Below are 27752 nucleotides of genomic sequence, written 5' to 3' on the forward strand. Positions count from 1 at the left end.
ATCACGGCTGCGCTTTTCTCCCCCGTTTGAATTCTTTGCAGGAAGCTTGGGTTTCAGGCTTAAAATGAAGAGCATGTCAACAAAACAGGATGGAACAAAGTCTTTTCCCAGCATGCCTCAGCATGTGGCACTGCCTTCCAGTGGAGCCCCACAGAGATGGGGCTAGAAGTCTTGAGCTTTCAAGCAGAAATAATCCCAATGGAAGGGACCCTCCCTATTGTTATCTCCTGATTAAGTGATGCAGGAGCCTGCAGCCTAGCCCACCCAGCTTCAGATTCCAACTCTGCCCCTTCCTGGCGGCTCTGGCCTCAGTTTCCTCATCTGCAAGATGCAGTTACAACAGTACCCCCTCACAGGGCTGTCGTAAGGATTAAGTGAGTTAATGCAGGTGAAGTGCTCAGAACATGCCTTCATCGCTGCGATGATTAGATTATTTCATTTTCACTTTAACTCTTTGTAGTGTATGACTCAGCGGGGACTCTGGTGCCAAAAGGCTGAGTTCAGATCCCAGCTCTGCCACTTGTTAGCTCTGGGACTTCAGGCATGTCTCTTAACCTCTGTCGCTTTCTTGTCTGCACCATGAAGAGGGCAGTCCCTGTTTCATAAGGTTGTTGGCAGGAGTGAATGGGGTCACCCAGGTAAGAGACCTGACTCCCTGGAGGCAGGCAGCTCACTCAGCCCCTCCTCCCACCCACTCCAATTTCCAGATGAAGAAATTCAGACTCAGAGCCACTGGATGATATGCTGAAGGATACACATGGGTGTGAGACCAGGCTGGGTCCCCAGCTCAGTGACCTGTGCTGGGCCACCACGCCAGGGGCCGCCTGGGGAGAGTTGTGCCACCAGGGGCAGGAGTGCCGAGTGAGCTGAGGGGTGCCCTCCGGGGAGCCAGGCCGAAAGAGCCTAGCTGCTCAGCTGGGTCTCCTCCGCGTTCTCTCTCCGCTCACCCTGGGAAGATGAGTGTGTTAACGCACAGCCATGCCTCTAGCTGGGCAGGCACGGCCTTCCAGGCAAACTGCCCAGTCCCAGGGCTGTCACATGTTAGTTGGGGGAGGCTGGTGCCGACCCTGCTGTTCTCTCACCTCTCGTTCCCTGTCTACCTGCAGACTTTGGAGCCCACCAACTGTCTGCATCCACTCATCTTTCCAGTGTTTACTGGATGCTGGGAAGCTTTGTAGTTAAGAGTGCAGCCTCTAAAAGCCTGGGATCAAATCCCACTTAAGCATTTTCCAAGCTGTGTGACTTGGGCCAAGTTACTTAAACTCTCTGTGCTTCAGTGGCCCCATTGGCAAAGGGGTTGATAACAGTACCAGCCTCATCAGGTTGTTGCGAACACACAGTGCCTGTTCACAGTAATCCTGCATTTCTGTGGGCTGTTTCGATATGAATGTTAACATTTTTATGGATGTGGTTCCCTACTCTGCATAGGGGCTAAGGAGGGAGCCACAACTTCCATCCTGGAGGAAGAGGGGCACACCTCCTGAGCAGAGGTCACTGAGATCCTGCGATACAAATTCACACCACATGTCAGATACCCGGCCCTGCAGGATCACACCCTTGCCCTGCTCCGAAGCCTCACCTCATTCCCCTAGCCCTACACTGGGCACAGCCCTCCTGGGAAGCCAGGGGCTGTCCCCACACTGCTAAGTCTTGGTATTCCCTGCCACCTGGAGCCTCCCCAACCCCTTTAGCCCTGTAGCCAGCCCTGTCCTTGCCCCAGAAAGACTGATTCGAAGCCCCTGTGCCCTCTTCATCAGGGCTGAAGCCTAGCACCCAGCAGGTGCTGTGTGTGGAATGAAGCATACCACGAAGGATCTGGCCAGCCTGCTGTCTGTGTGCTCTGCTTCCATCTGCTTTGCCCGGGGGAAGTGCCTGGCTTGGGACAGGCTCCGTAGGATGCTGTGGGGTGTTCCCCTCTCTGGTAACCCGAGGCTCTCGTCAGTTTTCTCTGGAGAACTAGGAGCCAGCATTCCAGGCCAGTCTCTTGGTGTGCTTGAGCCAGCAGGAGGCCCCTGCTGAGAGGAAGGAGCTGGGCCCGCAGAGGAGAAAGGTGAGGGCCGCACGTGTGCTCCAGAGCCTGCGAGTGAGAGGAAGGACATCCTGCCTGCCACTGAAGGCGCGACACGTGGCTCACTTCACACAAGTCACTGATCTGCCGGGCAGGGCCAGTCTCCTCAATCAATCCGCACTGACACATGGTAGCGGAATCAGTGACCTAGAGGCAGAAGGCTCCATTTGTAATCCCAGAGTGGCCCAGGCGCTGGGAGGAGGGCAGAGGAGTTTGTAATAAAGGGAGTGACACAGGGTTTCCAAAAGCCATCTCTGAGCCAGAGGAGGAGGGAAAGGATTAATTTTGCTTCTGGAATTGAAACCACTGATTCAGTTCAATAAGTATTTTTTGAGTGGACTGGGTTAGGAGAGGGGGAAAAAAAACCCCATAATGAATCTAATGTTTTTTTCTTCAAGTGTGGAAGGAAACAGGGTTTTTGCAGATGAGAGACAATGAGAGAACAAAAGAAGATGCTAAACATGATCAGAGAGGAGGAGGCTCCCAGTACTGAGCTCTGGCCATTGTGGGATTTGGGGCAGTGATTTAACCTCTCTGCGCCAGCGTCTCCTCATGTGTCATAGTGTGTTCACAGCAGAGAACTGTAGCTATTGTTCACATGTGCCTAGTGTGCTGAGTTTGTAATGCCGATGTCTAGATTCTCATAATGCCTATGTTATGAGTGAGGTCATATTATCTCCATTTTATAGCTGAGGGAACCAAGGTTCAGAGAGGTGAAATGAATTGGCTGAGGCCACACAACCCGAGTACACCGAATCTGTCTGTTGGAAATAAAACCCAATGTGTTCCTTTTCCAAATGGTACTGAAAGGAAAAGTGACAGACTGCCAGTGGTGAAGAAGCTGAGGCTGGTCTAGCCCTAGGACTGGGAAGTTTCCAGGTGGGGGTGGGCTGGGCAGTGTTCCAGCAGGGTCCAAAGGGGTGGGAGGGGGCTACCGATCAGCCCCAGGGCAGGAGGCAGGAGCAAGCAAGAGCCTGGGCTCCAGTTATCTGTCTGCATTCTTTCCCTTTTCCACCGTTCATTTCATGTTCGTCTCCCAGTTTGAAACCTGAGTGAGCTGAGGAAGAGGGGAAAGGAAGGGAGGAATGATGGGCAGGAGACAATAAGAGGACCTTCCTTTGCTTCATGAGTTCTCTCAAGAAATTGAGGGTGCCCCAACCTTTCCCTTTGCAGCCCTGATCCACGCAGAAGCCAGCACTGGTCTTTTTAAAAGTGTTGGTGCCAAAGAATTTGAAAATGAAACTCACAGAACAATGGGAACAGCCAAAGGGCAGGGCCCCACAGCCTATTCAGCTCTGCCCCGGAAGAGCCCGCATCCCGCCTGGCATGCAGGAGGTGTTGGGAACCAAGTCTTCAAGAATAGCCTTGACCCACATTGGAGCTGGCCCCCACTTTGTGAGATTGGACAAAAGCCAGGAGAAATCACTGCCTTCCTCACTCAATATCCTCCTGAGGTGCTACAACCAACTCAGGCCCTGCCTGAGATCCCTATACTGGGGATAGGTGTAGCCACAGCCAGGACCCTCCTTGGGTGGCCTAAAGCAAGGCAAAGTGTTAATGTGTCTGGCTAGGTGGGGTGAGAGGTGAAAGGGTAGAGCCAGGCCCTGGGGAGCTGTGTACCTCAAATGTACCTAAATCTGAGCCCCAGGCCACACCTGGTTCCTATCAGTCTTCACCTGCTGTGCAAAGTACTTTTCCAATCCCAATTTACTTTCAAGTTGGGTTGCTTCAGAAAAGGAGCTACTCTAACATTTAGGGCAGATGGGGGCCTACTTTAGAATCAACAATTTTAGCCACCATTAGAGACATCTCCCCATTCCCATTGTGCCAAAGGGAAACCGAGGCCCAGAGTAGGGAGAGAACCTGGCCAGGTATCCAGGTGAGTCACAGGCAGAATCATAAACACTCCAAACACATCCTCACTGGCCTAATTTTTGACAGCAGTGGGTCACACAGCACTAACATCTCAGTGGTGGTTGTACCACTGAGATTTTCTTGAACAAAGTCAAGCCTTTCCGAAAAAAGCCAAACCCTTCCTTTGCTCCATAAAACATACATGAGATTTGTGAAGGAAGTCTGGGAACAGCCGGAGGCCTTGGCACCACAAATCCTCCACCTTATCACCAAATTAATTCTGGACTCTGGATCCAGCCAACCAGGCATTGCAGGTTTTAATGCCGCCGCAGGCGAAGACAACTGGCATTTGGTGAGCACATTATTTCACAGGCGAAGTTGGTGGCCTCCCCACTCGTTTCATGAAAGCGAGGGGAACTGAGAGCCCAAGAATTCATCCAAGGGCACGAGGGGCCAAGGCGTGGAGGCGGCAAGGGAACCGGCTCTGCGGGGCGCGGAGGGCGTTTGCCTGGCAAGAGCCGCCCCTCTGGCCCAGCCCAACTGAACAGGTTACCAGGAGGAGGTCGGCCCTGGTTCGCGGACTCCCTCGGCTGCCAGATGTGATTCTGACGTTGGAGGCCCAGGGAACTCCAGAAATCCCAGAGAGATTCCGGGCCACGAACTCCCCAGAAAGTTGGCTCGCGGCCACTCCCAAGACGGACGGACCGGAGCTGCGGGCCGAGATGGCACTGGGCAGGCGGCAGGACGCTCACGCCGCGCCCCCCAGTTGCTGAGAGCAACCCCGCGTGCCCCCGTCGTCGGGCCGGGGTCGGCGCGGCGCGCGCAGGCCTAGGCGCCGCCGCACGCGGGTGGGCACGCGCGCGCGCGCCGGCCCCGCCCCCTGCCGCCCCGCCCCCGCCGCGCGCCCTCCCGCCCGCCCGCGCGCCGCAGCCCCGAGCCTTCTCATTGGCCGCGCACCGTCACCTGACGCTCTGTTATTTCCTGTGTGTTGGGAGAATGGAGAGAAAAAATCCCGAATCGAGCGGCTTTCCGCCCCTGCGAGGCGGCCGCGGCCTCCGCCGGGGGAGCCCGCCCTGAGGCGCGCCCGACCGGGGAGCGAGCGCGCGGGCCGGAGCGAGCCTCGAGGGGCCGCGGCCCCGGCCCGCCCCGCCGCCGGCCCGGGCGCCCGAGCTGGAGGCGGCGGAGACTCCCCCACCCCCACCCCGCGCAGCGCCGCCTGCCGCCGCTCCCTCCCCTCCCGCCCCCGGCCGAGGCCGAGGGACCGGGCGGGGGGCTCCCGCAGGTAACCGCCGCCCGGGGTGGAGGGTGGGGGTAGGGGCTAGGGCTGTGAGGCTGGGGCCAGGGCTGAGTGGTTGGGGCCAGGCCGGGATGTCCGGCTTCGGGTGCTGGAGACAGAGGTCCTTGCCCGGCCCGAACCGGGAGTGGTAAGATCACTGGACTCCGAGGCCGGGGCTCGGGATGTTGGGAGGAATGGTCCGGCCCGACCCGGGGTGCAGAGGAGCGGTCTGGCCTGGCCTAGAGGGTCGCTGAGGGGAAGGGGCCCGGCCTGGCATCAGGGCGTGAGGGGTCTCGGTCCGGCCTGGGAGTCCCGCAGGGCTTGGGCATCGGCCCTAGCCTGTAGGTGGCGGGGGTACCTGCTCGTCGCTGCCTCAGGTGCCAAGAAGGCTGCGAGCGGGCGGTGCCCGGGGGTCGGCGGGGTCAGCGCCGCCCGCCCCAGGGCCCCTGATCGCCTCGGGGATCGTGCTGCGTTCACCTCTTCTCTGCGGGCTGGGGGCGAGGGGCTGGGAGGGGTCGGACGGGAGGACGGGAGCGGCACCGGGGCGCCCGGGAGTCGGAGCGTGCCCGGCCCACGGGAGGGACAGGGGCCCGTTTATTGCCATGTGAACACCTGAAGCCATGTGGACGCGGCTGCTTCTCGCCTGTTGGGGGCGGAGGGCAGGTACCGGCTGGCCGGGCGTAAGGTCTCGGCGCAGGGAGGGGCGGGGAGCCGAGCGCAGGACACACTTCCTGCGTGCGGTTTTCTCCCTCTCCCCCGCGGCGGTGAGCAGGGCTGGCGGGGTGTTTGATCCGGTGGTTCCCGCGTGCGATCGGGCGCTCTTTTGGGTGCCCGAGGCTCCCAGCTTCCCTTCCCTTTTGGGGGGGAAAGTGGTGTTGCAAGAGGGTGGCTGATCGGCCCTGCTCGCTGTGGCAACGGCGGGAGGCAGAATGTCTCCTGTGCGCTGGGATGGGAGTGGAGAATTTAGAGAGTTGGGCGGGGGGAGGGGGGGTTCCGAAAAGCAGCCGCCTTCCTAGGCCTGTGGGTGGGGATTATTGTCTGTTTTTGTGGTTGTGGATACTAAGAACTGTCTGCTTGTGTGAAATCCTTTAGTTTGTCTTTAGGGGACAGGTCAAAATTAGGATTTCCTCCCTCTCTCTTTCTTCTGCCTCCCCCCCCCCCTTTTCTTTCAAAGATTAGATGACTCTGGTAACTGCTGTAAAATGGATGGAATTTTGAGCTATTATCTAACAGGCAGATCTTTGGATGATAATTGGACCCTTATGTTAACAGCTTCAGTGAGGAGTTTTATGAAACATCTTACATGGGGTGGCAGCTTGGTGGAGTGGGAAAGTGCACTGAAGTCCAAACCTAGGAGACCAGAAATCTACCTCCAGCTTTATCACCAATAAACTGTAACCTTGGCCAAGTTACCTACCCTCTCAAGGCTCCAATGTCTTCATCTGTTAAATGAGAGAACTCCGTTCCAGAGCAAACATTACAGGGGTTTGGGGTAGGTGTTTTTATGTTTGTTTTTGTGGGTTTTTATTGTTGTTGGTTTTTTGTTGTTGTATTGTATTTTGTTTTTTGTGGGTTTTTTTTTTTTGGTCTCTCCTGTCTTGTGCTTTTGTTTTAGCCAGAAGCCACCCTCCTGAGAAATGCAGGCAGTACCTTACCTGGCTTTTAAAAGCCTGTCTCACTTTTTAGCTTCCAGCCACTTACTACTTCAACAGAGCATAAAACTTGGTCAGTGTACAGTTTTTCCTCAAATCCCAGATGCCATTCTGTGCTTCTCGGAAAGTATATTGTATTTTAGCTTCTTCTGAATGTGTCTTGTATTTTTTGTCTTTGAGCAAGAAGTTATCAGGGAAAAGATTTTAGGGGACATTTGACTGCTTGGACCTGCGGGTAACGCAAGTGTATTTGGGTCTGTGTGTTGTTGGCTCCAAGGAATTCCAAGATCTTTCTAGGGGACGAGGGAGGGATTTTTTAAAAGTTCTTTCGAGGGATATTTAGCTTTTGGCTAACTTTTGAAATTTCCAGCTTCAGTATTCTCAGAGTAGGGATAAAGTGGAATTTCATAATACATATGTCCTGTGAAATGGCATGCTAGTGGAATTAACTATCACCTCAGGGTGCACTAATTATTTGCATCCCCAATTTATTCCTTAATGGCAGCTGGATGCTTCCTCTCAGATGTTGAAGAACCCCAATTAGTTTTACTGATTTTTATGGTGTGCGAGGGCCTTAGGCCATGCTTCTGACTGGTTAGTCCTTCTAGACCCGCCTCAGAAGTTGGTCTTGTCTTAAATTTCTAGTACTGTGATGCTTGAAGGACATGTGCCTAATGTGGTGTAATAGTCTTTCTTGGGTTACTTTTTTATGCAATCTGTACGAACATTTTCAAAAAGAGAGTCCGCATTGGTAAGTGCTGCTGACTTAGAAGACAGATGGGTACAATTTTTCTTGTTTGTTAACACCAGACCTATCACTTAGGTCACTTTTATACAGCTCTGCAGCTATCAATTACTTGGAGTTTCCCAAATAAGCAGTTTACTCTACATTGATATTTAAATTATAACTTTGTTGGAATTTTAAAAGCCCTAGTTCCTTAAATTGTAAGCAGTTATCATGTGTATATTTACATTTATGTTACAAGGAAAAGTTATAAAACTTTTATTCTACAAAGATAATTTGTGTGTTTATATATGTGAGAGAAGGTTGCCAAGTTACTAAGATGTCAGGAGACATCTTTTAGGTTTTAGATTTTATAACCTTTTAGTAGTATGGAATGAAATATAGTTGAAATCACATCTATTTAGAACTAGAAGTTAGAGTTGGACTACTTCTGGTGAGTTCAACCTTCTCTTCAGATAGATAGGAAAGGATGCTAACATTTGTTTTGTTTTGTTTTTTAAAGATTTAATATGCTTGATTGTGTTGTATTTAAGTTATTTTAAGTTGCCTTAAAAAATCCACCCAGCAGACCTGAGAGGTGGATCCTCTCCTTTTCTTGAGAGGTCATAGAACTAGTGAGCGGTCAGGGCTTGGATATCACCTTCTTCCCCTTGGCGCCAAAGCCTTTGTATAGCTCAGTGCCTGCTCAAGGCAAAATCAGCTAGTGGTAGATTGGTCTTGAAATCCATATTTCCATCTTTTTAAAAGTTATAATGAACTTGAAACTTGGACTTGGACAAAATATTACTGGAAAGCATGATTTTTATGACTGTGCCATCTGGTTTAGTGACCCCTGGTAGTTTTCTAAACTTTCGCTTTCCCCATACCTGGCCAATTTTGCCTATGCTTCTGAAATTTAATCTAAAATGTTTCTCTTTCATACCCATTTCTGCAATTCTGTCCAGGGCTGGATTCTTTTATCAGTTTAAAAAGTGGTATAATACATAAGGGGCTGTCTCTTGTCTGTTACTGGTTTACAGTGCATAGGAATCATGTTATCTGGTGATTGCTCTCAGTTTGAACAAATGGGACTCAAAACATGCATTTATAAAAGACAGTCCTTTCCCCAGTATGTATTAGGTACTCTTCCTCATGGGGGTTTGTGTTCAAGGCATTTTAGTGCTCATTAGATCTGCCTGAGGCTTCTGACTCTGCTGCCTTCATTTTCTTTTTGTGGAGGTAAAAGTAACAAAATAAAGCAAAACAATTAAACCCTGTTTATATCAGAGGAAAACTGTATGTACATCAGTTATACATTTGAAATATAATACAGTTGACCCTTGAACAACATGGGTTGGGGCACTGATTCCGGGACCTCCCAGCATATAACATTGACTCCCCACCACCTTTACCAATAGCCTACTGTTGACCAGAAGCTTGACCAATAACAAACAGTTGATTAACACATATTTTCTATGATATATATAGTAGTCTTGCAATAAAGTAAGCTGGAGGAAATAAAATGTTATTAGGAAAATACATTTACAGTATTTATTGAAAAGAAATCTGCATATAAGTGGACCCGCACAGTTCAAACCCATATTGTTCAAGGGTCAACTATGTAATGAAATCAAGGCTTTCATAGCGCATAATTTGGGCACATTGCACTTAGACTGGGTGCTTTTTTATTAGTTAGGCTGTTGAAGTCCTTTTAATACCTGCGATACATGCGGTATGGGTGAAAAGGTTCTCAAGGCGACAATCAGGACTTTCTGTGTTAGAGCTGTTTGCTTTGTAGGTAATGTGCACGACCCAGCAGGAAGATGAACTGTAAGGTGATTTATTGGTATATCTAATGCTTCATTGTGGGGAATTTGAAAAAGAAAAGGTTAGCTATGGGAAAATATCCGTGTTGCAGTGTGTACATGTATGCTGTTCTGTAGGAGAGGGTTGGAAGTTCATTGGAACACTTGACTGTCAGTCTGATGGAAAGGTGGTTCCATGTTTGAACATGACATCCTTGAATATGGATTAAGGTCCTCTGTATGTTGTGTTGTAATTTTCATTAACAAGTATTTGTAGACGCTGTTCTAGGTGGGAGATGCAGTGGTGGGCAAGATAGGGAAGGGGCCTGCTCCAGAGACAGACTATAAACAGTCCATCAACATGAACATCACGCCCTGGCCAGTTTGGCACAGCAGTTGGAACATCAGTTTGCGGATCAGAGAGTCCTGGGTTCGGTGTCCGCTAAGGGCACGTACCTCGGTTGCAATTTGTCCCCAGCCCTGGTTGGGGTCATGTGGTGGCGAACAGTTGATGTGTCTCTCTCACATCGATGTTTCTCTCTCTCTCTCTTACCCCCTCTCTCTCTCCCGCTCCATCTGAAGATAAATGCAAAAGTGTCCTCGGGTGAGGATAAAGGGAAAAAAAATGAACGTCAGGTGGTGATAATAGCTATTGAAGAGAATACAAAACAGTGAAGATGGTCCTGCTTCTGAAGCCTTTTTTTTTTTTTTGCCAGTAGGGCAGTCAAACTTGGTCTGTGGGATAGGTGGAAATGTCATTAAACAAAGTAAATAAATTGCTTTAGCCCTGAGCATCTTGAGAATTTAATCCAAAGAATAGAGGAGAGTTGACTGAAGCCTTCCTCTGTTATATCTTTATGCTTTGTGAATGGGACCTAGCTCCAAAAAGCTTAAGTGCGTCCAGCCAGTATGGCCCAGTGGATTGAGCATCTTCCATGGACTGAGAGGTCCGGGTTCGACTCCCAGTCAGGGCATATGCCCAAGTTTTGGGCTCAATCCCTAGTAGAGGACATGCAGGAGGCAGCCAATTAATGTTTCTTTCTCTCTCTTTCTTTCTCAAAAATCAATAAAAACATATTTTTTTAAAAAGATGTTAAGGGGGATCATTAACAGTATCTTTTAAAGGGTAGGAAAGAGGAATGTTGTCTTCTTTTCTTTTTTCTTTAATCGTTCCAATAAAAAATGTAGAGATGCGTTAAAATATTGGTGGGTGCTAGGCATTATTAGAAACATCCTTTAGTTGTGTGTATGTTTCTTGATCAGGGAGTTGGATTGGGGTGTTATAATCATTGTACTTTATTAAAGCTTCAAGTGAAACCAGCAACTATTAGCACTGTGCTAAAGTGTTGCTTCAAATAAAGGATCCAAGTGGAACTTGTCTGGTGGGTGGAGGGAGCTGTTGAGGGAAGCAGGATAGCTGAGAGCAAGGGCTCTGGCAGGGAAGGAGACAGCACAGATCAGACAGGCTGGCTTCCTTACCCGTAGCCCAGGGGGTCCATCCTCCCCTGCTTTCCTAGCCAGCCGGCCGTGACCTACATACATACCTTCACCCACCCCTTCTATGCGCTCTGACTATAGAATTATATGAAGTGTAAAGAAACCTAAGAAATTCTCTAGTTTGGCCCTTCAGCTTTACAACTCAGGAACGATGCTGAGAAGATGGTGACTTGCCCCAAGTTATGAGGCTTTACACTGACAGAGTCAAGTCTAGGACCCTGTTCTTTTCTACGGTAGCCCATGCTCTCCCCAGAGGATTGATAGTGGTTGCTCTTGAGTAGAAAAGAAAGGAAGCCTCTGGGTGCTAATGTACTCACTTAGGGAAAAGCCCTGGCCGGGTTGCTCAGCTGGTTAATGCACTGTCCCTGATAATGCCAAGGTTGCGGGTTCAATCCCCAGTCAGAGCACATAAAAGAATCTGCCAATGAATGCATAAATGAATGGAACAACAAATCTCTGTCTTTCTGCCTCTCAAATCAATAAATAAGAATTAAAAAAAAAAAAAAAAGTCAGGGAAAAGACTGCACATCAATCTTGAAAGCAGAGGATGGACAGAGAAAATTGTACCACTGTTACTTTTCACAAAGATACGCAGTGTTGGTTTCTTGGGCCCCACTGAGACATAGTCATATCCTGGTTATGTTTTGGTCCAGAATGGATGACATGGAGAAGCTCTTTGCCACATTTAGCATTAGTTGTGAAGTTAGAATAAGGTCCCTTAGATGTAGGGGGAAGATGTCTGACAGGTGGCTTAAAATTGAGTTCTAGAATTTGAGTCGAGGCCCTGGCAGTCCTGAATTTTCACCTCCAGGTTTCAGTTTCAGGGAGGATTTCACTTCTACATTTAGAAGCACCCTAAATATGAAGCATTACTTTGGGAGCTTGGGGATCATTCACTGTGCCTGACAACAGCAGGGATTCTTGAGAAGCAAGGCTGCTTCCCTGGACATTTCCCTGACTTAGTGCTCTGGTGGGCCAATTACCTGGGGGCAGGTTTTGTATGCCTTTGGCAGTAAAGTGAGAGAGCACTCTGCTGTAAAAGTCCATGTGATGGCCACTTTATGGAGGCAGCAGAGCATTGAAGGAAAATGTGTGGCCTCAGTCTGGCTCCATCACTCATTAGCAGTGACCTTGGGCGTTTTGCCTGCACCACAGTTGCCTCATGTGTAACATGGAGGTATCCCATCCTCAGGGCGTTGGGAAAGGAGCTAAGATAAGAAGAGCGTATAGTGGAGTGTACCACCCACAGGGGACACTCATTGGATGGTAGTTTTCCATAAACAAACATTCCACATTGTGCTGTGTACCAAGACACTGGACTAGAGTCGAACCTAGGGCTTTTCTGTCTTCAAATGTTTGCCCAATAGAGAAAAGCAATTAAACAGAGATATCAAAAGTGCTCTGATGGGGGAGGACACGGTGCCGTTCCATGACATGTAACCCTGACTTGGAAGATCTCAGGAGGCTTCTCAAAGGAGGACCATTCGCTTCCTCATCACCCACTTGTCTCTCAGCTGTCTCTTTCCATCTCTGTACTTGGCGTTCTCTGGACCCTGTCCCCAGTACTCTCAGATGTCTGCAGACTTTCATGATTGTTCATAAGCTGACCTCCCCACATTGATATCTTCAGCCAGACCTCTCCTAGCTCCTCCAATTCCTGCCTGACGCTGCTGCTTCATATCTCATCAGTAACTTGAGCTTCACAGTCCAAAACTGAAAACATATTCCCCAGAAACTCTCCTCTACTTTTTCCCTTCTCCCTAAGTGGCTTTATCATCCACAGTTTTCAAGTCAGATTCCTCCTTTTCTTTGCACCCTCTACATGTAATCCATCACCCAGTTACTGTCGGTACCATGTCCATAATCTGGCTAACTCTGCTTTGCAGCTACTACCCTCTGAGCCACCATCCTCTCCTGCTGCTTCCATGGCCTCCTCATTTCTACTCCTGCCTGTCTTGATTCCACTTTGCCCAGAGTAGCCAAGAGTTGCCTGTCTCAGTTCCACTTAAAATCTCTTTTAACAGTTTTTCATAGTACTTAGAAGATAATCCAAACTCCTTACCATTTCCCACAGGGCCCTGAATACCCCGGCCCCTGTCCACCTTTCTGACCACCTCTCCTACTGCTTTTGCTTGCTACCCTCCAGCCACGTTCACTTTCTCTCGGTCTCCTGAAGGCACCACCCTGGGGACTATGCTAATTCCTCTGCCCAGAACACTGGCCATCCCAGCCTTTTCTCATCCTTCAGGATATGTGCTGAATGAATAAATAGCAGGAGACAGGCAGCAAAGGGGAAGGGGAAAGGAGGGAAAGTGTCCTTGGGGGAGTTGGAGTAATGTGAGTTTGTGGCATAGGTGGAATGTCTTCAAAAGCTAGGAGTCAGGCAGCCAGAACTCAGATGTGTATGCTCAGGAGAATATAAAATGATGCCACCGCTTCGGAAAACTGGGAGTTTCTCAGAAAGTTGAATGTATGTCTACCCTGTGACTGGGAACTTCCATTTCTAGATGTTTATGCAAGAGAAATGAAAATACATGTCCACAAATAGGCCTTGTACAAGAATGCTCATAGCAGCTTTATGAGAGGCACGTGGGTTTGTTGTTCCACTTGTGCGTTCATTGGTTGCTGCTTGCGTGTGCCCTCACTGGAGATCCAACCTGCAATCTTGGTGTATCAGACTAACACTCCAACCCGCTGAGCTCCCTGGCCAGGACAGCAGCTTTATTCATGATAGCCCCAAACTGGAAAGAGTTCAGATGTCCACCAGGAGAAGAATGGATAGACAAACTGCTATATTCGTATAGTGAAAGGCCACTCAGCAATAAAAAGGAACAGACTACTGATACATGTTATAAGGATGAATCTCACACATATTATACTGAGTGAAAAGCCAGACAAAAAAGTACATAAAGGATGATCCTGTTCATAAGACATTCTAGAATAAGCATAAGTAATCCATGATACTGGAAATCAGATCAGTGGTTGCTTCTTGGGTGGAAGGAGATTGACTGGGAGAGGACAAGAGGACTTTGTAGAGTGGTGGAAATGTTCTGAGTCTTCATAGGCATTCATCAAATCTGATAGAATCATATGCTCTGTGATTTTACTGTATGTAAATTATACCTAAAAACAACCTAGGAAATTGTCCTAGATTCCTCCCTCCTCCTGACTCTCAATGTTTAATCTCCCAGCAAGTTCTATTTCACTTTATGTCCAAATTATATCCCAAATTTGTTCCCTCCCATTTCAAACACCATCTCCTTTTATCTGGACTACTATATTATTAACCTCCTGACTGGTTTTCCAACCCCTTGTTTTTGACCTCCTCCCAAACCATTTTCCATTTATCAGCTAAAATGATCTTTAAAATCTGATTGGGTTATCTCATTTGTCTTTCTACAAGTACCTTCCTGTAGTTTTTCACTGTTTTCATGGTGGCAGCAAGGGCCTGTCTGACCCCTGCCACCCTCTGAGCCCCTTTAACCTGGCTCCCCCTTGCTCCCTAAGTTCCAACCTTCCCACTGTTTCTCAACAGCTCAAGTTCATTTCTAACTGAGGACCTTACACCTGGCTCCTCCCTCTGCTGGGAGCACTCTGCCTCCCAAATCCCTATGAGACAAATCCCTGTTTGTCATTCAGGTTCAGTTAAATATTTCTTTCTCTGACAGGTTTTCTTTGACCTTCCCTGTCTAAAGTAATGCCCCACCACCTCACCCTACTTTATTTTAGTCATTACTTTATCACCATCTGAAATGATCTTGTCATTTATTTGCTACCTGTCTCCTCTCTCTAGGATTAAGATTGGTTTCTTGTTCACTGCTTAATGTCTATAGCAGTGTTTGACACAGAGTGGGTACTGACTAAGAAGGTATTGTGTGTGGATGGTGGTGATGGGATGAGAATGGTTGAGGAGGTGGACTTGTGAGGGAGAAGGAGGAGGGTCAAGGACAGTCAAGACTTCTGGCTTGGAAACTAGGTGATGGTGGTGCCATTCATTGAAGGAGAAAGCAGTGGAGAAAGAGAAGATTTGGGTAGGGGATAAAGTGATGAACTTGTTTTGGACTTAAGTTTGAGGTGCTTGTAAGGAAGGCATCAGGAGTCTGAGGAACAGATCTAACATTGAGGAGATGGAGCCGGCTATAGACTAAAACTTGGAAGTTAGCGCCTGTGCGTCAGCCTAGGAGTAGGTGAGATTGCTCTGGGGGTAAACAAGGAATGTGAGTATGTAGAGAAGTGGTTACTTTGTCCCTGAGTGATGGGAGTTTGTCGCCAGTAACAGGGATATTATGGAGCTCAGCCCCTAGAAGGTTTTATAGTTTTAGATGCCACTCTACCCTACCCCCTTAGTTATGTTATTGTTGCTAATAATGACAAGTGCTCAGAGGATCAGGACAAAATTCTGAGGAATGTGAGCATTTAAGGGAATAGGGCAGCATTTAAAGAGCAGAGAGGATGCAACCAGACAGGTTAGGAGGGAAACGCAGAAGCATGGCATAAGGAAAGAGAGTGCTTCAAGGCAGAGGCAGTAGCCAGGAGTGTGAGGTGTGTAGTTGGGAGGGAGGGGATGACTAAAACCCAGTGGTTCTGTATTGATGAGAAAGAGGTGGAGAATTGGAGACGGAGTCAGACTGTCCTAAAGTTTGGCTGGTAAGTAAAAGGGAGCTGCAGGGAGAATCTGGAGTCGAGAGAAGATAGATAGATAGATAGATAGATAGATAGATAGATAGATAGATAGATAGATAAACGAACAGAACCTTGACCCTGTGTAATTGAGGTGGGAAGGATCCTTAGAGTACTGGGTTGAGGGCTTTCCTGGAGAACCTGGGCCCAAGGGTCTCCAGGGGCCTGGCTTTGGAGAGCAAGGACTCCTCCTCCCAGAGGAAAGCAGATGTGTGTGGGCTGGAGCAGATAGGCTGGGGAGTGGGACGGCAAAGAGTGCTTTTCCGTGTGTTCTGTGAAGGTGCTGTGCTCAGGGACAGGAGCGAAGTGGGAAGCTGGAAGCTGGAAGGCTGTAGCAAAGAGGTCGGGAACTGCCGTGGAAGGCAGATGGAGCCAGCTAAGGAAGCAAGAATTGCAGGGGAAAAGTAAAAAGTAGTTAAGCTGAGCTTTCTTCCTTCTGGGATTTTTGAGAAACTGGTCAGACCTTTATAATTCTGTCTAGTTTTGGATTCCAATGATTTGAACTCAAGCCTTTCCTGCCTCATGCCTGGCAGTTCTCCTTCCCCATATGCCTCTGCCATCCTTTTGCATTAGACCAGTGATTTGTACATCACTGCACAGCTCTCAGTTTTATTTAACCCATTCTTTTGTAGCATTCACTGCGTTAGGTAGGTGGCAGTGTTCTAAGTGTTGTATCAAAACAGCATGGAGAAGTGGGGGCCACGCTTATTCCCTGGGAGCTAGGCTGTCCCTGGCTTGCTGAGGCATCTGGGTCCCAGGTGGCCTGGCTGGGGCACAAGAGATGGGAGTCATCCATCCTCTTTCCAAGTCCAGCCAGAGCAGCTCTCGTCATCGCTCTCTTATCTTTTGGGTAACTGTGTAAGATTTGTGCTGGAAAAACTGCAAAATATTTTTGAACACCACTGCACTAGGCTCTAAGGTCCTTGCGGTTAAAGCTGTGTTTTGTTTTATTTTATAGGCCCAGCATATGGCTTACGGGTGCATGGAGAGCGAATACGTGTTTTATCTCTTATCCTCTTCTCTGGAATGGGCTATCTTCCTCCTCTATCTTCATCCTTCAATTACAGTTACTATAAAATGTATCTATTTCACCCCAAGATTGTCTGTTTTTCCATGGCGATCATGCCTGGTTAATCTTCATGTCCCTTTCCCATAGTAGGTATTAAAGTAATATTAAATTTGGATTTTTAGAAAACTTGCAAAGCATTCCTATAAATGAATAAAATGGTTGAAGGATGGGGAAAACATTCAGAGAAAATGAACAGAGTTCATTTAGCCTGGTAAAGTATTCTAAGCAATGAGTTTTTGATACATTCTTAAGGTATGTTAGAATGATGGCTATTCCTCAGCTCTGAAAAGGAAAACCGCGGATGAGATTGGATGGGGTTTTACGTGGTGTAGGTGCACAGACCGAGGAACTCTGCCCATGAGGAGAGCTGGGAATTCCTCCTGGAGAGTTTTAGAACAGTGGAGTAGACTTATTTGTGTTCTATAATTCCTACTTGATGACGGAGGTATGGAGAACATGCCCTCAAGATTCTAGTCAAACAAGTCCTGTAAACTCAACATACACAGTCAGTATAAATGACTGAAACAGACTTACAGGTACCTGTACGTTAGTGAACAGATGAACAAAAATGTACATGTTGCATTGAATTTAGTGCTGCTGGTTGTTGTTTTTCTTCCTAAAGGATATGTGAGTTTAACAGAGGTAGAATCTTCCATTTTCTTTTAGTTGAATTTTTTTTGGAAGGAGATTTGAGTTCTAACATGCTGAATAGGAGAAATTTGAATTGGAGTGAAGGACATTAATAATGATGCAGCCTGCATTGTTTATTAAGTATCTCTTTCAGAAAAAAACTTTAAAATTTTGCTGTATTGGCCAGCAAAATTGCTGGAAGTTGTCTACCCCTAAAGATGAAGTACACAGGCCAAATGAAGCCTACGAGAATGAGACAGCAGAGAAAATTCAAGAAAAAAAATATTTCAATTCAGCAAAGATTGCTAAGTGTATATACCATGCTAGACATAAGAAGTGCAAAAATAAATAATCTTCCCTTTTGCTGGAGTTTGGTGTCTGTGGGAGAGGCAGACATGGACAGTTAACATTTATAGAATTTATGTAGGATCCATCAGGCTGTGATAGGGGTGGAGCCAGGGTTCCAGGAGAGAACTAGGGAAGAGGCTTTTTTCGGGGTTAAGTGGGGAGAATATCAGAGCTCTAGAGGAGGGGACATGTGAGCAGGACCTAGAAGGATGGATTGGAGAGAGAGCCAAGTGGATGAATGGCCCTCCAAGAACCAAGGCTCGGAGGTATGTGACATTACATAGCAAAGCACAAGTTCTTAGAGGGCCTGGAGATTACAGGGAAGGGCCAGTCAGGAGGAGTTAGGCCCAGAGTGAGGTGGGAATAGTTTGGTGATGGGCCTTGAATATGGGCCAGGGAACTTGGTTCTCATAAGTGGAACAGGTTTTGTGAATAAAAGTGTGATATATGGTTGAGACTTGTTCTGATTTAAACGTGAGGAGAGATGGAGGTGAGAAGGAGATGGGAGGGCTGGAACCAGTGGTCATTTTTGCCTTTCCTGTTCTGGTTTTCCCCTGGCCAAAACCCTAATCCCTAATCTGCATGAGAAAGATCTGTAAAATTTAGTAACTGGTTTAAATAAAATAGCTGGACAGGACATTTTGGCATCAATCCACTTTGATTCTAAAATAGACAAGGATATTTTATTTATCAAAAACTTGAATATATAATGCAAAATAATATAAATAATTATTTTATATAAATTAAATAAATTCTAAATTCTAGAAATGGTTGCAAACACTTAAAAGTATAACTTGCTTAATTCTTATCAAAGTCATCTGAGGGAGGTACTTTTATCTCTATTTTCAAATGAGGAAACTGTGTAACAGAGAGGTTTAGTGGCTTGCCTAAGGTCTCTCACCTGAAAAGGAGCAGAGCCAGGGTTTGAAATTGGTCATCCTGACCCCAGATTCTGTGACCTTAACCTGTATACAGTGCAGTTCTGTATTTAATTTGAATGAACTGGAAGATAACTCTTGCAGAATAAGTGTGTGGGTGACCCCTTTGAAGGGGAAGAGTTTGGGTTTGGATTACCCTTTTGGGACCTCCCTATTACAACGTCATCTGTGTGAGGACAGGGACTTCCTGTTCCCCATCATATTCTCAGCACCTACAACAGTGCCTAGTGTGTAGTTAATGCTCAACAAATACGTTTTTTGTGTGTAAATCATTTAATGAGGTAAAACTTTGTTACCAGCTCTCCGAGGAATATGCCATTAAAGCTTCACTTTCTGTTTTCCCCTTTGGTTCATGGTCCCTTTCTGAATTAATGAGTTCTGTGAGTTTATTATTTGCTGGTTTTTATTGAACTTACCTTGCTCCGCTTTCAAAGGATGCCAGCTCAGTCTACTGTTTTCTTGATTTAAATAATTAGCAATTTATTTTTAAAAATCAAAATATTAGGCCCTGGCAGGTTTGGCTTAGCGGTTAGAGCATTGGCCCGTGGACCAGAGTCATGGGTTCGATTCTGGCCAAGGGCACAAACCTTGGTTGCAGTTTGTCCCCGGCCGGGGTCATGCAGGAGGCAGCCAATCAATGTGTCTCTCAGATCAATGTCTCCCCCCCCCCCCCCCCTTCTATCTGAAGATAATTTGGAAAAATATCCTTGGGTGAGGATTAAAAAAAAAATCAAAATGTTATGTTTTAAGATTTCAGCAGAAATCTTTTGATATAAGCAATATTTCTTTTATTGGTGCTTTCGGTTTTTCATATGCCTATATGTAAAATGTGAACCCTGCCCTAGCTGGTTTGGCTCAGCGTTTAGAGCATTGGCCAATGGACCAGAGAATCCCAGATTCGGTTCCCCCTAGGGGAGCGTTCCTTGGTTGCAGTTTGTACCCCGCCCCATGGGGCTGTGTGGGTGGCAGCCAGTCAATTTGTTTCTCTCACATTGATGTTTCTCTCTCTCTTCCTCCCTCTCTCCTTCCCACTCTGTCTGAAGATAAATGCAAAAATGTCCTCGGGTGAGGATTAAATAAATAAATAAATAAATAAAAGTAAAATGTGAACCCTGAACTGGGATTAACTTCTAATTATAGTTGTTGGTATTATATATTTGTGTATTTATGGAATTCTTTCTCTTTTTTGTTTTGTTTTGTTTTGTTTTGTTTTCCTCACCCGAGAACATTTTTCCATCCTTTGTACAGACAGAGTGGGAAGGAGAGAGAGGAAGAGAGAGAGAGGGAAACATCGATGTGAAAGGGACACATCGAGTGGCTGCCACCCGCACGACCAACCAGGGCCGAGGACAAACTGCAACCAAGGTACATGCCCTTAGCGGGAACCGAACCCGGGTCTCTCCGGACCTCAGGCGGACGCTCTAACCGCTGAGCCAAACTGGCCAGGGCTCTTTCTCAACAGATCAGGCATTCTCTCTACTTTCTTTTTTTCTTGCTAGTATTCCTTTTTTTTAATTCTCACCCGAGGATATTTTTTCATTTATCATCAGATAGAGTGGGAAGGAGGGATAGAGAGAGACACATCGACTGATTGCCTCCTACATGACCCGACCAGGGCAAGGTATGTGCCCTTGACCGGAATCGAACCTGTGACTCATTGGTCCGTGGGCCAGTGTTCTAACCCCTGAGCCAAACTGTTCAGGGCATCTTGCCAGTATTCTTAATACTTGATACCGGTCCATCTGTATCTGCTGAAGAAGCTTCTTCAGTGAGCGATTCATTAAGAAATCTCTTCCAGCCCTGGCCAGTTTGGCTCGGCGTCAGCCTGCGAACCACAGAGTCCCGGGTTCGGTTCCCGCTAGGGGCACGTACCACCAAAAAAAAAGAAATCTCTTCCAGGAACCCAGTGATACAGAATACAACTCAAGAGGTGTTTCTGCTGATATAAAGTTGCCCCGTTGACTATGTGCAAGTCATACCTGATTTCTCTTGAACCTGAGGAAGAGCAGACTAATGTTTCTCTTTTCTTTGGTTAATTCTAAATTAAATCATTTGGGAATAGGAAAATGGGAAATTTTATGTCTTTCTATAAATGAATAAAAGACTTAGGTTCCATAAACAAGTATATTGTTTTTCTTCTTGAGCTGATGCAGCTTGTTAACATTTAAAATATATATATCTCGTAGCATTTTATTTTCTTATAATATTTGATTCTACTAAATAAAATTTTTGAAAAATAAATATCCCAGTATTTCTGTTCTTGAGTTAAAATGTTGAAAACAGGCCTGGCCAGTTTGGCTCAGCGGTTAATGTGTTGGCCTGTGGTCCTGAGAGACCCGGGTTCGGTTCCCGCTAAGGGCATGTACCTCGGTTGCGATTTGTCCCGGCCCTGGTTGGGTCATGCGGGGTGGTGGCCACTCGATGTGTCCCTTTCACGTCAATGTCTCTCTCTCTCTCTCTCTCTCTCTCTCTCTCTCTCTCTCTCTTCCCCTCCCTCCCACTCTATCTGAACAAAAATATGGAAGAATGTCCTCGGGCGAGGATAAAAAAAAATGTTGAAAACAGTTAACTTCTGTTGAAATAGTTATACATGGAAATATATGTTTAAAATTTTAAGAATGTTAGCATGGTGTTTTAGTTTAAACAACTTTTAAAACTGTCTTTTTTATTGAAATGTATCCTTTTATTATAAAATTAATGTGTGCCCATTGGTATAATAGTCAAACAAGAGAGACGTGTATAATCTTACTCTCCAGAGAGAACTACTGTTTACATTTTGGTGTATGTTGTAATGAAACTTTTTTAAAAAATAGGATTTATTTTTAGAGCAGTTTTAGGTTCACAGCAAAATTGAGAGGAAGGTACAGAGAATTTCCCATATGCCTTGTGCCTACCACATAGTCTCCCTCATTATCAACATCTCCCACCAGAGTGGTACATTTGTTAACAATTGATGAACCTGCATTGACATGTCATTATCACCCAGAGTCCGTACATACTTTACATTACAGTTTACTCTTAATGATGTACATTCTATGGTTTCGGAGAGATTTATGAGATGTATTCACCATTATAGTATCATATAGAGCAATTTTAGTGCCCTAAAAATCCGCTGTGCTCCACCTGGTCATTCCTCCCCCCACCCCACCTGGTCATTCCTCCCCCAACCACTGGTCTTTTTTTTTTTTATCCTCACCAGAGGACATTTTTGCATTTATCTTCAGATAGAGCGGGAGGGAGAGAGGAAAGGAGAGAGAGAGAGAGAGAAACATTGATGTGAGAGAGACACTTCGAATGGTTGTCACCCACATGACCCCAACAGGGTCCAGGAACGAACTGCAACCCAGGTATATGCCCTTAGTGGGAACTGAACCTGGGACTCTCTGGTCCATGGGCTGATGTTCTAACCACTGAGCCAAACCGGCCAGGGCACCACTGGTCTTTTATACTGTCCTCATAGTTTTGCCTTTTCCAGAACGTCACATAGTTGGAATCATATAATATTTAGCTTTTTCAGGTTGGCTTCTTTCACTTAGTGATATGCATTTAATTTTCTTCCGTGTCTTTCATGTTTTGATAGCTCTTTTTTTTTTTAAAACCTCACCCGAGAGTATTTTTCCATTGGTTTTCAGATAGAGTGGGAGTGAGGGGGAGAGAGGGAGAGAGTGAAATATCGATGTGAGAGAGAGACACCGATTGGCTGCCTCCCGACCAGGAATGCAACTGAGGTACGTGCCCTTGACCAGAATCCAACCTGTAGGTCCACAGGCTGGTCCTCAGCTCTAACCGCTGAGCCAAATCAGCCACGGCAATAGCTCATTTCTTTTTAGTGCTGAATAATAGAACTCTTTCTATGTGTAGGTGAAGGTGGTTCTTTTTATTTATTTGTTTTTTATTTTTTTAATCTCATTGAAAGTACAAAGGTGTTCTTTTTAATTAATTTTATTTTTCAATTACAGTTTACATTCCATATTATTTTGTATTAGTTGCAGGTGTACAGCATAGTAAACAATCATATACTTTACAAAGTGGTTCCCCAATATTTTAAGTACCTAGTTATCACAATATTATTGACTGTATTCCCTATGCCGTAGCTTGCATCCCCAGGACTATTTTGTGATTACCAATTTGTAGTTCTTAATCCCTTTACCTTTTTCACCTACCCACCCCAAACCTCCTCCTTTCTGGCAACCATCAGTCTGTTCTCTGTTATCTATGCGTCTGTTTCTATTTTGCTTATTCACTTATTTGGCTTTTTAGATTCCACGTATAAGTGAAATCATATGGTATTTGTCTTTCTCTGTCTGAATTATTTCACTTGGCTTAATATTCTCTGGGTCCATCTATACTGTTGCAAATGGTAAGATTTTATTCTTTTTTTTATTAATCCTCACCTGAGGATATTTTTCCATTTTTGTTCAGATAAAGTGGAAGGAAGAGCAGGAGAGAGAGAGAAACATCGATGTGAGAGAGACACATCAACTGGTTGCCTCTAGCACGACCCAGGGCCAGGGACAAACTGCAACCGAGGTACATGCCCTTGACCAGAATTGAACCCGTGACTCATTGGTCCGCGGGCCATTGCTCCAACCACTGAGCCAAACCGGCCAGGGCAAGATTTTATTCTATTTTATGGCCGAGGAAGGTGGTTCTTAATACTATTTTACAAATTATTTCCAGGTGGTTCATCTTCTAAAGACTTAAAGTATTTGTTTTGGACAGCTTATGCTAAATTATCTACTTCTTAGCTATAGGAGCAAAACAGTTTGTATATTAAACCATTGATCCAATGGCTAACATTTATAGATTCTTTACCAAGTGCCAGGCACAGTGCACTGTATGTACATATTTTATTTCTCAAAAACAGCTCCATATAAGGTAGTACTTTTATCTATAAAAAGGGGATAAAGAAACAGATTCGAGAGAGATTAAGTAATTTACAAAAGGGATTAAATCTGTCACCCAGTCACTAAGTTATAGAACCAGGGCTGAAAGCCCAGCTCTGAGTGGCTCCAAAACCTATTTCTCCCTTTTAACGTAAAATGTGTACCTTGTGAAAATGCGCTGTAGCAGCTGCTTCCCTACCCATCTGGGTTCTGGGGTCACCCTTGCTCCTGTGTGCTCCCCCGTTGCCCCCCATCCTTTCTCTTCACAGCATTTATGTGATATTTTTCTCTTATCTGTTTCTTCCACTAAAATCTAAACTCCATGGATAGAAACTGCGCCTCCTCCTTTACCTTTGAGTCTGTCACCTGGAGCGGTACATAGCACACCTTAGGAGCTCACGTATTTGTTGTAAAGACTGTGTAGTTTAGGTTATATCAGTTGATGAGATTGGCTTTTAATTACTTTTGGAGGACAAACAAATTATTTCCCTCTTCTTTAGTTAGTGATTTAAGTGAGGGAATTGAAGGAGAGTTCTCTTGAGAAGATGCTGAGGAACCCGTGAAATAGGAGACAGGTCGTTGTGGGTCGAGACAGTGGAAGTGGTTTGGGCAACATGTGGGAGGCCTGCCTGCGCTACTGTCAGCCTCCTGATTCAGTCTCTTACTAACTACTGCCAGCAGATCTAAAATACAGCTCTGTTATAACCTTCTCAGTTTTGTATTGAATTAAATATAGATGCCTTCGGGCCCTGGCCCGGTATCTCAGCTGATTAGAGTGTTTTCCCAATACGACAAGGTTGCGGGTTCGATTCCCAGTCAGGGCGCACACAAGAAGTAACCAATGAATGCATACATACATAAGTGGAACAAGAGCCCTGGGTACAGTGGCTCAGTTGGTTGGACGTCATCCTGTGCACTGAAAGGTCACTTGTTTGATTCCTGGTCAGGGCACATGCCTGGGTTGCAGGTTCGATCCCTGGTAGGGCGTGCAGGAGGTAGCCAATTGATGTTGCTCTGTTTTTCTGTCCCCCTTCCTTCCTCTCTCTAAAAATCAATTAAAAATCTTTAAAATAATAATAATAATAAATGGAATAACAAAATCTGTATTTCTCTCTCTTTCTCCCCCGTCTCCCTCCCCCTCCTTCTTTCCCTCCCTTCCTCTCTCTCTCTCAAACTCAATAAAAATAAAAATATATAGAGACACCTTGCCTTGCTGTTCAGGCAATAGGACCCTGCCTTGCCTTTCCATTGCCACCTCCCAGTTTCCCTACACGTCCTCTATTGCACTTCTCTGTCCCCATTTCCATGAGTGTGTTCGTGCCCTCTTTTCCCAGTTTCCATCTATTGAGACGTCCATCTTTCAAGGCCTTTCTCAAATACTCCCTTTCCCTGAAACCCAGCATTCCTTTAACTGGGTGTTTTTCTCATGGCATTTTGTAATTTTCTTGTGTGCATTTAGTCTTCACTTTTTATTAAACCCCACTAAGCATGTTCTTGCCCTCTTTCCACAGTCCTCTTTGAGGCAAGGATTGTGGTGTCAACATTCCTTATGTTCTCTGCAAGTGCCTGAATGTGTGAGCAGACTGAATAATTTTTGAAGTAGAGAACAAAGGTAGAAGACAGGATTGATGGTATTTAGTTTTGGCACAGGGAAGACTTGTCCTTAGCCAAGGATTGTTTGGTGGTCAGAAACCTTTTTGAAGAGAAGCCAGGGGCTGGGGGTGGGAATGTAGGTACAGAATGAAGTATAGTGGGTCTAGTACATTGGAACAGAAGACAAGAGGCCAGGTGGGAAAGACTAGGTGAGAAGCAGTGATTGTTTTCAGAGTTCTGAAATGAGTCCCCCCATACTTGACTCCAAGTGTTGTGAGGGAAACAAACTGGTAGATCGATGAGAATACATTATAATAATTTGGCCATAGAGAAGGGAAGGTGCTAGAAAACATTTGTTGATTCTAAAACAGTGACAGCAATATGAGCAAGTTAGTGATCTTAGGAAGAGTGTGGTTCTGAGCAGGTGGACAGAAAGGTTGGCACCATACAGCAGGAGGCAGTCTTAGTGTCAAACGTCCATTGCCCTTTGTCCCTTAAATGAGCCTTGCAGAGGCATCACAGAGACATTTTAGGACGGTGATGGTAAAAGGTTAGCTTTTAGTGTTTGAACTCAGCTCTCAAGGAGAGAAGTAGGTCAGTGTTGAAAGAAACAACAGTGAATTTAGTGTTTGAGACCCATATAGCAGCTTGTTTAGTACTTCCCGTTTGCAGAGACTGAGTCAGGGGACTGAGCCAGGATTAAGGGAGATGAATAAAGGGGAAGACAGAGTAATAAAATTACTCACCCCTCAGTGTCCTAGGTTCTCTTAGATTTTTTTTTTTCTCATCCTCACCCAAGGACATTTTTCCATTTTTTGTTCAGGTAGAGTGGGAGGGAGAGAGAGGAACAGAGAGAGAGAGAGAAACATCGATGTGAAAGGAACACATCGAGTGGCTGCCACCCGCACAACCGACCAGGGCCGGGGACAAACTACAACCGAGGTACGCGCCCTTAGCGGGAACCGGGTAACCGAACCCGGGTCTCTCAGGACCGCAGGCCGACGCTCTAACCGCTGAGCCAAACCGGCCAGGGCAGTTCTCTTAGATTTTGATAACTCTTTTGGCCTGGACACTTCGGCTTAGCTGTTAGAGTGTCAGCCCCTGGACGGAAGGGTCTAGTGTTTGATTCCCAGTCAAGGGCACAGACCTGGGTTGCAGGTTTGATCCCTATTTGGGAGGCAACTAATTGATGTCTCTCTTTCTCTCTCTCTTTCTTTCCCTCCCTCCCTTCTACACTCTATTTAAAAATCAATGGAAAAATATTCCTTAGGTGAGGGTTAACAACAACAAAAAAAGATATCTTTTTTGGGGGTTTGCTTTGTTTTGTTTTAATTGATGTGAAATTCACACAATATAAAATTAACCATTTAAATATATTATCAACTGTAATAACCATGCTGTATATTAAATCTCCAGAACTTATCTTAAAACTGAAAGTTTGTACCCTTTGACCAAACTTAACCCTTTTTTTTTTAATCCTCACCCGAGGACATTTTTTTTGCATTTATCTTCAGATAGAGCGGGGGGTGGGGGGTGAGGAAAACAATGTGAGAGAGACACATCGAGTGGTCACCACCCACATGACCCCAACCTGGACGGGGACAAACTGCAACCGAGGTACGTGCCCTTAGCAGGAACTGAACCCGGGACTCTCTGGTCCGCAGGCCGACACTCTAACCTCTGAGCCAAACCGGCCAGGGCTAAACTTAACCATTTTTAAGTGAACAATTCAACAATTCATTGGCATTTAGTACATTCACAACATTGTGCAAACACAACTTCTTTCTAATTCCAAAACATGTCATCACTCCCAAAAGAAACTCCATACCCCTGAAGCGGTTAGTTAGCCCCCTTTTTTCCTTTTCCCCAGCCCCTGGCAACTACTGAACTGCTTTCTGTCTATGGATTCACCTGTTTTGGTTATTGCATATAAATGGAATCATATAATAGGTGACCTTTTGTGCCTAGCTAATTTCACTTAGGGTATTTTTGAGGTTTATCCATATTTTGATATTAATCCTTGTTGTAGTGTGTATCAGTACTTTATTCCTTTTTATGGCTGAATAATATTTTGTGTGTGTATGTCACAATTAGTTTATTCATTCATCTGTTGATGGACATTTGGGTTGTTTTCTCCTTTTGGTTATTTGAATGGTGCTGCTATGAACATGTATGTACATGTACATACTTGTTTTCAATTTGTAATCAGTTAAAGTATCAGGGTCCATTCAGTTATAACAAATGTATCACACTGTGAGATGTTTCCCTATTTTTGGCATCTCACATGAGTGTGGTACATTTGCTGCAGTCAGTGAACCAATATTGATACCTTATTATTAACTAAACTCCGTGGTTCATATTAGGTTCATTCTTTGTTGTCATGTATCCACCATTATAGTATCATACAGAATAATTGTATCACTCTAGAAGATCCCTGTGTTCCACCTATTCATCCTCCCTCCCCTTGGATTCTTGGCAACCACTGATCTTTTTATTGTCTTTAGTTTTGCATTTTCTAGAATGCTAGATATTTGGAATCATATAGTTATATGGCATCTTTAGACTAGCTTCTTTCACTCAGCAGTATGCCCTTACATTTCTTCCATGTCTTTTTGTGGATTGATGGCTCATTTTTTAAAATCACTGAACAGTATTTCCTTGTACCACAGTTTGTTTATCCATTTGCCTATTGAAGGACATTTCTATTGCTTACCATTTTTTCGCAATTATAA

General features: G+C 45.7%; 1 protein-coding gene across 5 annotated transcripts in view; it reads left to right on the plus strand.

Moving 5' to 3' along the window:
- Window positions 1-5179: 5179 nt before the first annotated feature.
- The window catches only part of TCF20 (transcription factor 20), a 100144-nt gene continuing 77571 nt past the window's right edge, over window positions 5180-27752 (plus strand). For all 5 annotated transcript variants that reach the window (XM_036250893.1, XM_036250891.1, XM_036250892.1 and 2 more), the window contains exon 1: window positions 5180-5204. The gene's annotated coding sequence lies outside the window, so the exon portion shown is untranslated. The remainder of the gene's footprint in view (window positions 5205-27752) is intronic.

The sequence above is a fragment of the Molossus molossus genome, unplaced genomic scaffold (assembly GCF_014108415.1).
Source record: "Molossus molossus isolate mMolMol1 unplaced genomic scaffold, mMolMol1.p scaffold_m16_p_10, whole genome shotgun sequence".
Lineage (NCBI taxonomy): Eukaryota > Metazoa > Chordata > Mammalia > Chiroptera > Molossidae > Molossus > Molossus molossus.